Here is a 10,000-nt window from a genome sequence, read left to right as displayed (position 1 = left end):
TTTTGGTCCATAAAATCATCTTAAAGGTCTAGTCGAAAATATGAGAAATGTGTCTCGGGATCCTAAGCCCAAGTACGTGCACAGTAATTTTCGGTCCAATTAACCAAAAGGTAAAGGTGTGAGGTTGTGGCTAAGGGAGTTGGTAAGGAGGGATGAAAACACCAACACCCAGAAGAAACAGAGAGAGAGAGAGAGAGAGAGAGAGAGAGAGAAACTCCACCCCCCCCCTTTGGGTTATGTAAAGAGGGTAATTTTAATGAAAGAGTTAATTGTGTCTTGTGGTTGGAATGTGTGTGGGCGTAGGTGAGAGAGAGGAGGGGGTGATAGACAGGCGGGGTGGAGGTGGGAGGGAGGGAAGGGAGGGGATAGAGTGAGAGGTGGGTGGATGAGGTAATGGCATAAGTGGGTGCAGGTGGGGGCGGGTCAGAGTGGGTGGTGATGGTGGCAGAAGAGGCTGGTGAGTGAGTGAGTGAGTGAGTTGGTGGGTGGGTGGGTGGGGCAGGGGAAGCATTTATAAAGTTTTCTGACAATATATTCTTTTTACGATTAATTAGCTTCGATAGCTCCTAATAATAATAATCTTCCAAGGCTATTTTACTAGGTCGCATTATCCTCTCTGATATACACTCTTGCTGGTATGGTTGTGAAGTGTTTGGTATGAGAAAAGATAATACTATAAACAAACAACTTTACATAGTTATTTGTTTGTGAAGCCTTTGCTAGTTATATGAGTAAATGTTTGTATTATTATTATTATTATTATTATTATTATTATTATTAGTAGTAGTAGTAGTTGTAGCAGTAGTAGTAGTACCAGTAGTAGTACTAGCAGTAGCTGTTGTTGTTTTAGTCGCAGGTTCATTTGCAACATGAACTCTGTGGACTGCAGGCGTAAGGTGAGCTACAGTCCACCATCATCCTTTTGGGGGATAGGGGAGTAGTTGAGAGATGCTTGTATAACCAGGCCATTGAACTACCTCGCTATATCGGTGCCACCACACGAAGGCGTTCCTCTCCAGCACCATGAAGAGAAGCAAAATCATAAAACAAACACCTTACATACTTGCATCGTTGTGAATTGCTAAGTAGCTCGACGATAAATGTTTAAATAAGTAATCTGATACACAACTTAAGGCCAATAGATGCTATGCTTAAGGACCCAGGTGATGTAAGTGGAGGGGAAGAATTAGCTGACTGTTGTATGCACTGTAAACAAATGAGCAGCAGTGGAGGTCAGTGATATAATAAGTCCTTGTTGATGCATTAAGTCTCGTAAGTCTTTATGTTCTTTTACTGTGCTGTTTTTTAATGTTTTTCAAAAGTCGACATGTGTTGTAGTGGTTCGATTCTGTCAGGTAAAAAAAAAGTTACTATAGGTGTTTGGAGAAATAAGTCGTCTGTCTTTTTTACTCTCTCTCTTGCTATTTTTTTTATGCAAAAAATTGAGAGTTGTGGGGTTCGCTCAGTTCCATCAGGCGAAAACGGACTTTAACTATAAGGAGAAAGTTGTAATAATCTGTAATACATATCTTACCTATAAAATATTAAGGACGGCTTCGGCTTGGATTCCTTGATAGTCAGTGATACTCTATGTTTTTCCAGTATTCTAGATCGCCTTTAAACCCCTGAGCTGCTACAACACCCATCAGTGTATTATTTTTGCTGCTGTTAGGCTATTTTATTTAGCTGAGGAAACCATGGGAGGAAATTGCGTGCACGAGTATAAATACTTCTCCATACTGTTAACCAAAAAAAAAAAAAAAAAGAAAAAAAAAAAGCGTCTTGTGGATGAAAAGGCTAACAAAAGATACTGACTCACTAAGACTTTATTTATTTATGTATTTATTTATTTATTGTAACTGACGCCGGCATGTAGGAGCTTGAGAGGCACGAAATGACCCTCTCAGGTCTAGGATTCTGTTGCAGTTAACCCCAGATGATTTCATTGGGCTGAGAGTAAGTCATAGGAGCCTGAGAGTGTTAATATTTTCACATTTTACCGTTTCATGATTGGGAAAATTCTAGTGGTCCGATACAGGTGACAAAATACGACATAGCTAAGGGTGTCAAACGAACTCCAGAGATTTAATACCTTTGTCATTCACTAAAATCTGGACCTCCTGCCGATGGTCCAGGGTTCGTGTCTGTCAAGGATTTTAATATACAAGATAAACAAGTCACCAGAGCACTTAAATGTTCTCAGAAATGACTCTGTTTTTCGTATCATTGCACTTTGGTAATTGATCTGGCAGTTAATTGGTTATGAAGTCTCTGGTTGGTGTGTTGAAAGGCGATGAAAAATTTAACAAGTAATTTTTATAAACAACTTAGCCTAAGAGGGGAAGACCGAGGAATAGGTGGAAGGATGGACTGGAGAGGTATATTAGAGCGGGTGGTGCGAGCTGGAAGAGCGGCAGCCTCGGGTCAGAGGATAGGTGACAAGGAGGCAAATTTTCTGTGGCCATCCTCTCTATGGTTAAGGGGTCTTGTTGTAGACAGACAGATAGACAGACAGACAGACGGACAGACAGATAGATAGAAAGATAAATAAAAAGATAGAAAGATAGATTGATAGATAAACAGACAGCTATAGAGTTAAATAGACAGACAGAAAGACAGACAGATATACAGATAAATAAACAGACAGAGAAAAGCTAAAATTTCGCGAGTAATAAACCAAACACCTCCAACTAGTCCTCGGGTTCCCCAACAAGCAACCACTACCTCTTCATGGCACCGTTTGTCTCCCCACTGTCCCTCTTCACCCAGCACAACAAATAGGGACCTGGAAGTAAAACGAACAGTGTAGATAATTTTCTAGGGACAGAGTGGAATTAACAAGAACTGGCTGTCGTTAATTAAGGGCTCTCCTCCATAATTGTGCACTCTCTTTTGATGATACGGTCAATACTAACTCCTACTGCTCCTGCTACACTCATGCATTGCTGCTCTCATGTCCTTCTCTTTACAGTATATTCACTTGTCCTGCCTTGCTCTTTTTTGTTCAGCCCTATCCTGCTCCGTCCTGCCCTGCCCTGCTTCGTCCTGCCCTGCCCTGCTCTGCCTTTCCCTGTCTTGCCCTGCCCTGCTCAGCCCTGCCCTGCCCTGCCCTTTCTCATCTTTTTTTTGCCTTGCCTTGCAGTGTCATGCTCTGATCTGGCGTACTATCTCCTGTCATTCACCCATCTCATCAACATCCTATAGGAGTGTTTTTTTCAATTTAAAAGTGCCAGTGCGTGTGCGTGTGTGTGGGTGTGGTGTGTCATGAAGGCTTGTGCTCTACGCCACCTCAGCAGCCTGGCCTTGCACTTCGTTCTCCCGCCTCTCGTCGCCCTCTTTGTGTGCTTCCTCTGCTTCTTACTGCCACATCTGCTGTTCGTTAATGGCGCCTCTCCTTCTGCTAATTGTATCCTGCCTACCGCGTGCTACTGCTTTTCTGCTGTTCATTTATTTCACCTCTGCTCCTGCTAACTGTATCCTGCCCTGGTATGTGCAGTTCCCACCTCTATAAATTTAACTAAACATTGCTAAGTGACTGGAGCGTTCAGTGACCCAGTGTTGGAGTAAAGGATTCATGATTAGATGCTGAATAACGCCATCTAAAAATGAAGAAAATATCAGTAATTATTATTTTCTCCTTGTGTCCTTTTGTAAGTTTTTATTGACATTGGTTGATCCTCTGTTTCCTCTAACTCGATCCCGTCTTTCTATGTTTCTATAGCTACTTCCACTCAAGGGTTCCGGCCTCCGTCTCGTCCTCCAGCGTAGCTTGGTAACTGCCGTATTCTCAGTGGTTTAAGAGATTCGTAACGCGTCATTCTCAGTGACTTATCTTGCTCACTACATCTTAGCATTTTGTATGTTATTATTGCAAACAAAGTTGACACTAAAAACATATCAATAAAATATATGAGGATACAAAGGGTGTGATATTGAAAAAAGACAAAGCCAGGTGAAAAACTTGATGTTCTCCAGAGAGAGAGAGAGAGAGAGAGAGAGAGGTAGTATGCCGAGTATATAGCACATAAAGATACACGTATTACTATGCAACTATTTATACCAACGAGGACATGGATGTGGAACTACTGCTTATGCTGAAACTTTCCTGCTTCTCTCTAATGCTGACACTTTCCTGCGTCTCTGTACTTGCTGAGCTGTTCTTGCGCGTCCCCTAATGCTTTTCTTCCTCATTACTGTTCTGCTTTCACTGATATGTATTTCTTTAACTTTTCACATTGATGCTCATGTTTAGATATTTCATTCTCACAATAAGCACTTGAAAATCTTCAGAAGGGATAAACCATGCGTTGTTAGAGGATTAAAAAATGTTCTCTCTCTCCTTCACTTTCACACACGCACACACACACACACACACACACACACACACACACACACACCTATAATCTTACTAGCTCTCTCACACATTCCCTTCTACTAACCACACACACCACAACAACCCAACTAAAAGTAACTTCAGCCCAACCTAACTTAACCTAACTTCACCCTACTTAACCAGTCCATTACCCCCTCCCCCACAACTTCCCCCACCCACACCACTTGCCAACCCTGCTAAGTAACGTTCTAACTGCAGTCCTTAGCAACTACACGCATTTCAATAGCTGCTTCTCCTTTGGTTGGAAGCCTGTAGAGGGAGGAGGGGTAGGTAAGGAAGGAGCAGTGTGGAGAGAAGGGAAGGTAGGGAGGGGGTGGGTAGGTAGGTAGGTAGGTAGGTAGGGAGAGAGAGAGAGAGAGAGAGAGAGAGAGAGAGAGAGAAAGTGATGACAGAGCAGAGTGGAGGACGGGATGGGAGAGACAGCAGGGCGAAAGAGGATGAATGAGAAGAGGAAGGAAGGAAGAAAAGGAAGAAAGAGGGAAGTAGTGAAGGAAAGAGGGAGGGTGGAGGCAGGAAGAGGAGTAGAAAGAGAGTATGGATATATGAGAAAAGGGAAGAGAGAAACTAAAAAAAAAAAAAAAACTCAGCCTTCTAAACTTATTCCTCGAAGAAAATTGAACACACACACACACACACACACACACACACACACACACACACACACACACACACACACACACACACACACACGTCAAATCCAAGAATCGTTCTTTTCTAAAAGCCTCTACACATTGCATTTAAAAAACTGGAGGTGTGTGTGTGTGTGTGTGTGTGTGTGTGTGTGTGTGTGTGTGTGTGTGTGTGTGTGTGTGTGTGTGTGTGTGTGTGTGATGTCGTGTGCCTGTGCCTGAATGTGTGCGTCTGCTTGGTCTGCTGTAGCGAGAGGATGACAGTTGGTGTACCCGTGTTGTCTGCTCCCCGGCGATTAGTGCTGCGTCGTCTGCTGGTGATGACGTGTGGTGATAGTCGTGGTGGTGGTTTGTGCTGTGATAGGGGTGGTGATAGTTGTTGTTGCCAGGGTCTGTCTCGCCGATCAGATCCATCAGCCGCGGCAAGCAACCTCTCCTGCAGGGCCGTCCCGTGCAGTAAACAGATGTTCTTTTGCGACGGACAGCTCCTCGTCGCGGAAAGGCGTGGGAAACAGTGTGGTGGGTTAGCTCCAAGGTGGATGCCGCATTTGCATCTCTCCACTCAGTTAGTAGTGGCACAATAGTAGGCTCCACATCACCCCATTCCTTGGTTATATGGTTACCACTCAGCGTTGTAAATGGTTTTCTGCGTTACAAGAAACGATTATGTTTGTCACTCATTGTAGGGTCCCCTGAAGTGAAAAGAATTATAAAAAGTGAAAGAGACGGTGGGAAAATGGGAAGAGAGGAGAACAAACACAAAAAAAGAATGATAAAGATGAAGGAACAAGTAGGCAGCATTACAACAAGTGAGTGGATGATGGTCGCCACCACCTACAACCAAGTGGTGACTAAATCGTGATGGTCAAGGTATATTCTCTTACTGTAATGACCTAAAACTACCATCTCTCCGTGCTGAATGCCAAAATGTAGCATCAGACTGATACGCTAGTCACGAAGAAGTGCAACAGAAAAAATGTAGAGCCGTAGTATGGTTATTCTGCCACTCAGCTATGTGAAATAAGCTACAAAAGGACGAAAATCTGGACAAAGTTGGGGTGAAAGAACAATAGTAGTGGTGAAATGGTGTTAATCCGGATCGTTATGATGTGATAAGGGCACGAGTAGTATTCCCTGGTGATAATAGTAATGGTAATGGTGATAGTCTGGATAGTAATGGGGACAGTTTTGATAGTAATGGTGAGGGTAGAGATAGTAATAGTGACAGTGATATAAGCAATGGTGTTTTGAGGGTATGGGTATTCTGTGTGGTGACAGTCATGGCAGTAGTGATGATAGTAGCTGTGGTGTGATGATGGTATGGGTAGTATGTGTTGGTTGGTTGTTATAGTAGTGGTGATAATACGAGTGGTGATAGTCATAATAGTAATGTTGTGACGAGTGAAGTTACCTTTACTTTCCATGCTGAGATGAAATAGGGAAATCTAAGGCATCATCATCATTTTCACCATCGTAATCATCATCATCATTCTCTCTCTCTCTCTCTCTCTCTCTCTCTCTCTCTCGCAGCGCACGAAGGAAATGTTTACAGGGCAGTAGTGTTTAGGTGGAGTGGTGAAGCTTTTGTATACCGTACGCCAGGCCCTCCACCACGCTGGTAAACAGTCTGACCCAGCTACCCTACACCACCACCACCATCACCACCATCATCACCACCATCACCATCGTAACTAACACCCTCATCATTATCACTGTTATCACCACTAACATTGCCATTGCCATCACCATTAACATTTCTATCATTACCATCATTATTACCACTAACACTATCACAACCACCACCATCGCAAACATCACCCTCTCACCACCACCACCACCCCCACCATTAACATCTCCATCATTATCATCAATATTGTCACCATCACCTCACTCATTTCATCTTAGTTTCGAGAGAGTAAAGGTACCAATGACCATAGGAGTATAGCCTTTTGGTTAATCTTCCTAAGCTTTCTCTGCCCATAGATGAAGCACGTTAGAATGAAAGGTCAGGGAGGAAAAAGAGGGTGACATGTCCTAAATGTGATGCAGACTCAGTGGGATGGTAGACGAACTTTTATCCTTGACTATGCAAACGAAAATGAAAAAAAGAAAAAAAAAACTGCAAGAGGAGTCCGACAGTATCCTATACGATAGATATATCTCATGATGTCGACTGGAGATTAATCCCTTCAATTCAGTGACCTGTTTTGCATTTAATTCTTCTTGAACCAGACGATTTTATTTAGCTTTGAAGACCATAGATACATTATTCGTAAATCCCTCCATTTCTAGGGATCTCCCCTAACTTTTACGAAGTGGTCTGGAGGCAGGAAAAACTAAATATAGGCCTATAAATAAAAATATATATAAAGGCGTCACTACACATTACATAAACCATCCTGTAAACAAGTCAAGTATTGAATATTGATCTACCTTTAAGGAGAACAACGCATTGAATATTAACCTAGCTTTAAATAGACCAGCAGACCCAAGGGCAAGTTCGAAGCAAGTGATCACAATTAAAAAAATATATGTACAAGGCAACTACTGAATATTCAATCCCTTTTTAAATTGAACTCTCAGACAATTCACTCATCGCTTTATAAACAGAACACTCCTACAATACACTCTTCTCTTTCTAAACACTACACCCAAACGACACACCTCTCCCTTTTTAAACAGAATACCCAAACAATACACCCCTCCCACCAAGAGTGTAGAAAGTCCGCCATGTATAAGACTAGCCCCCCAGGAACAAGCCATTACCATAACCACTACCATTCACGGCAGCATCCTTATGACACAACTCCTACTTAATATCCCACGGTTTGTAGCCGGTTGCACCAAAAAACCTGCCCTCAAAAGATCGCGTACGTGATAACTTTAATCTTCTTCTTTTTCTATATCTTTTTCCTCTTCGTTTTCGTCTTCTTCTTCTTCTCCTTGTGCTTCTGCTCCTTTTCCTGCTCCTCCTCTTCCTCCTTCTCTTCTTTTCCTTTTATTTCTCCTTCTCCTCCTTCTCTTCCTCATGCTCTTGCTGCTCCTTCTGCTCCTCCTCTTCTCTTCTTCTTTTCCTCCACCTCCTCCTCCTCCTCCTCCTTCTACTTCAAGCTTTGAGCGTATCCGTCAGATTAAAAAAAAAAAAAAACTTTAGTAATGAAAGAGTAAATGGAGGCTAAATCAAACCCCTTCAGTTCGGAAACCTCTCCAAAACTCAAAAAAAAAAAAAAAAAAAAAAAAAAATCTGGAGGTAGCAAGAGTAGACTGCAAAACACATCACTGGATTGAAAAGGTTAAGGAGATGTCTATTTTCCCTTCACCACAATGATGTACTTTTAAATTTTTTCTTTTTTCCACTACCAGACGATTTTATTCATATTCGGGGAGACCTAATATTTCCAAGGCGTCAAGGAGGGATATTTCTTACTCCTCCAGTGTGAAAAATATCACTCCAAATGTTGATAAAATTCGACCATAAATAAGGAGATTAAAGGGGGAGAAATACGTATCTGGGCCGAAAGGATTTAGCTACGTAACTGGGATTTAGCCGCGTATCTGGGTAGAAAATTTTAGCTGCTTAACTGGGTAGAAAAGTTTTAGCTACGATGCCTTCCTCTCTTGTGTTCGTCAAACCCTTCAGGAAACTACAATGTCCCCTTCTTATGTTCCTCCACGGGCACTAATTCTCCATACTACATTACCTCTCTCTTCTGCTCCTCCTCAAACCCTCATCGCTCTCTAAAGTACAATACCGCTCTCTCCTCCTCAGACCCTAATTGTTCATGAAAGTACAATACTGGCCTCTCATGCTCTTCCTCAGGCCCAAATCACTGTTATCTCTATATAAACAAATCCTCCTTCGCGAAAAAGAACCATCCACTTAGTTCCCTTCCTGAGACCTGGATAAACAAACGTATCAATAATTCCATATCTCGTTATGAGGATCCCCCCCTCCTCTCTCTCTCTCTCTCTCTCAGTTCTACTAAGAAGCCTCCATCTCCTCCGTCAGCGCCCTCTGCCGGCCGCTCCACGTCCGCCTCCCACTGTCAACAAACACATGGGCCGTCTCACAAAGCGGCTTGTCACGTCCTCCCCTGGGAACTAGCCCGTCTCAACATCCAGGCGTCAGGTTATCCCGCATAATGGCCAGTGTGTGTGTGTGTGTGTGTGTGTGTGTGTGTGTGTGTGTGTGTGTGTGTTAATGCGCACTAACCCGCCTAGCCACCCATACGCCCCGCTGTTTTGGAAATTTCGTAATCTTTTCCTTAGCGATTTACTTCGCGGATGACTTCTCAGTATCATCATATATACCATTAATGTTCTGTTCAAGTTAAACCATATAAATGCTATACAATAAAATGTTGAGGTGAATAGACAGTTTGAATAGCTTACGAAAGAGGTGCTACGCTGCTTCAGATGCACTCACCAGCCACAGTACCGCCCACCTTGGTCGCATCATATCGCTACCAGTGTCACCAGCCCACTTATTTTCACGAGTCATTTGTGTCACGCTGAATGTTAACCCCTTTCATTCCAAGACTTTTCATTTTAATCTTGTTCATGCCACACTGTTTTGTTCTGCTGATGAGAGATGTTTTATTTTTTATTTATAATATCTATTTATCTATCTATCTATTTATCTATCTATCCATCTATCTACATTTATTTATTTACTTCACTGGAGGGCGTGTATTATAGTCTTCACTTACCCGTTCACCGGTGCCGAAGAGGGACGCCTCCATGTGGTGGCACTGATATTACCATGCAGTTTCATTGCATAGTTATACAAACACCCCTTATTTCCCTTATTATCCCTCGAAAGGAGGATGCTGGACTGTGGGAGAGGGGCAGTTTTATGCTGCACTCCATAGGGTTCAGAGTCAGATAAACCTGGGGGTACAAATGCTATTGTCCACCACCATCACCACAGTTACTACTACTACTACTATTACCGCTGCTACTACTACTACTGCTACCA

At 42.7% G+C, this 10,000-nt stretch overlaps 1 protein-coding gene across 1 annotated transcript in view; it reads left to right on the top strand.

Annotated features, from left to right (window-relative positions):
* Positions 1 to 10,000, top strand: part of LOC145394648 (uncharacterized) — a 182,053-nt gene that overhangs the window by 57,786 nt on the left and 114,267 nt on the right. The gene's annotated exons all lie outside the window — the stretch shown is intronic.

The sequence above is a fragment of the Coenobita brevimanus genome, chromosome 28 (genome assembly GCF_032717465.1).
Source record: "Coenobita brevimanus isolate Jiangsu-jjx chromosome 28, ASM3271746v2, whole genome shotgun sequence".
Classification (NCBI taxonomy): Eukaryota; Metazoa; Arthropoda; class Malacostraca; order Decapoda; family Coenobitidae; genus Coenobita; species Coenobita brevimanus.
The sequence above is the reverse complement of the archived record's forward strand: the minus strand, read 5'-3'. Positions and strand labels throughout refer to the sequence as shown.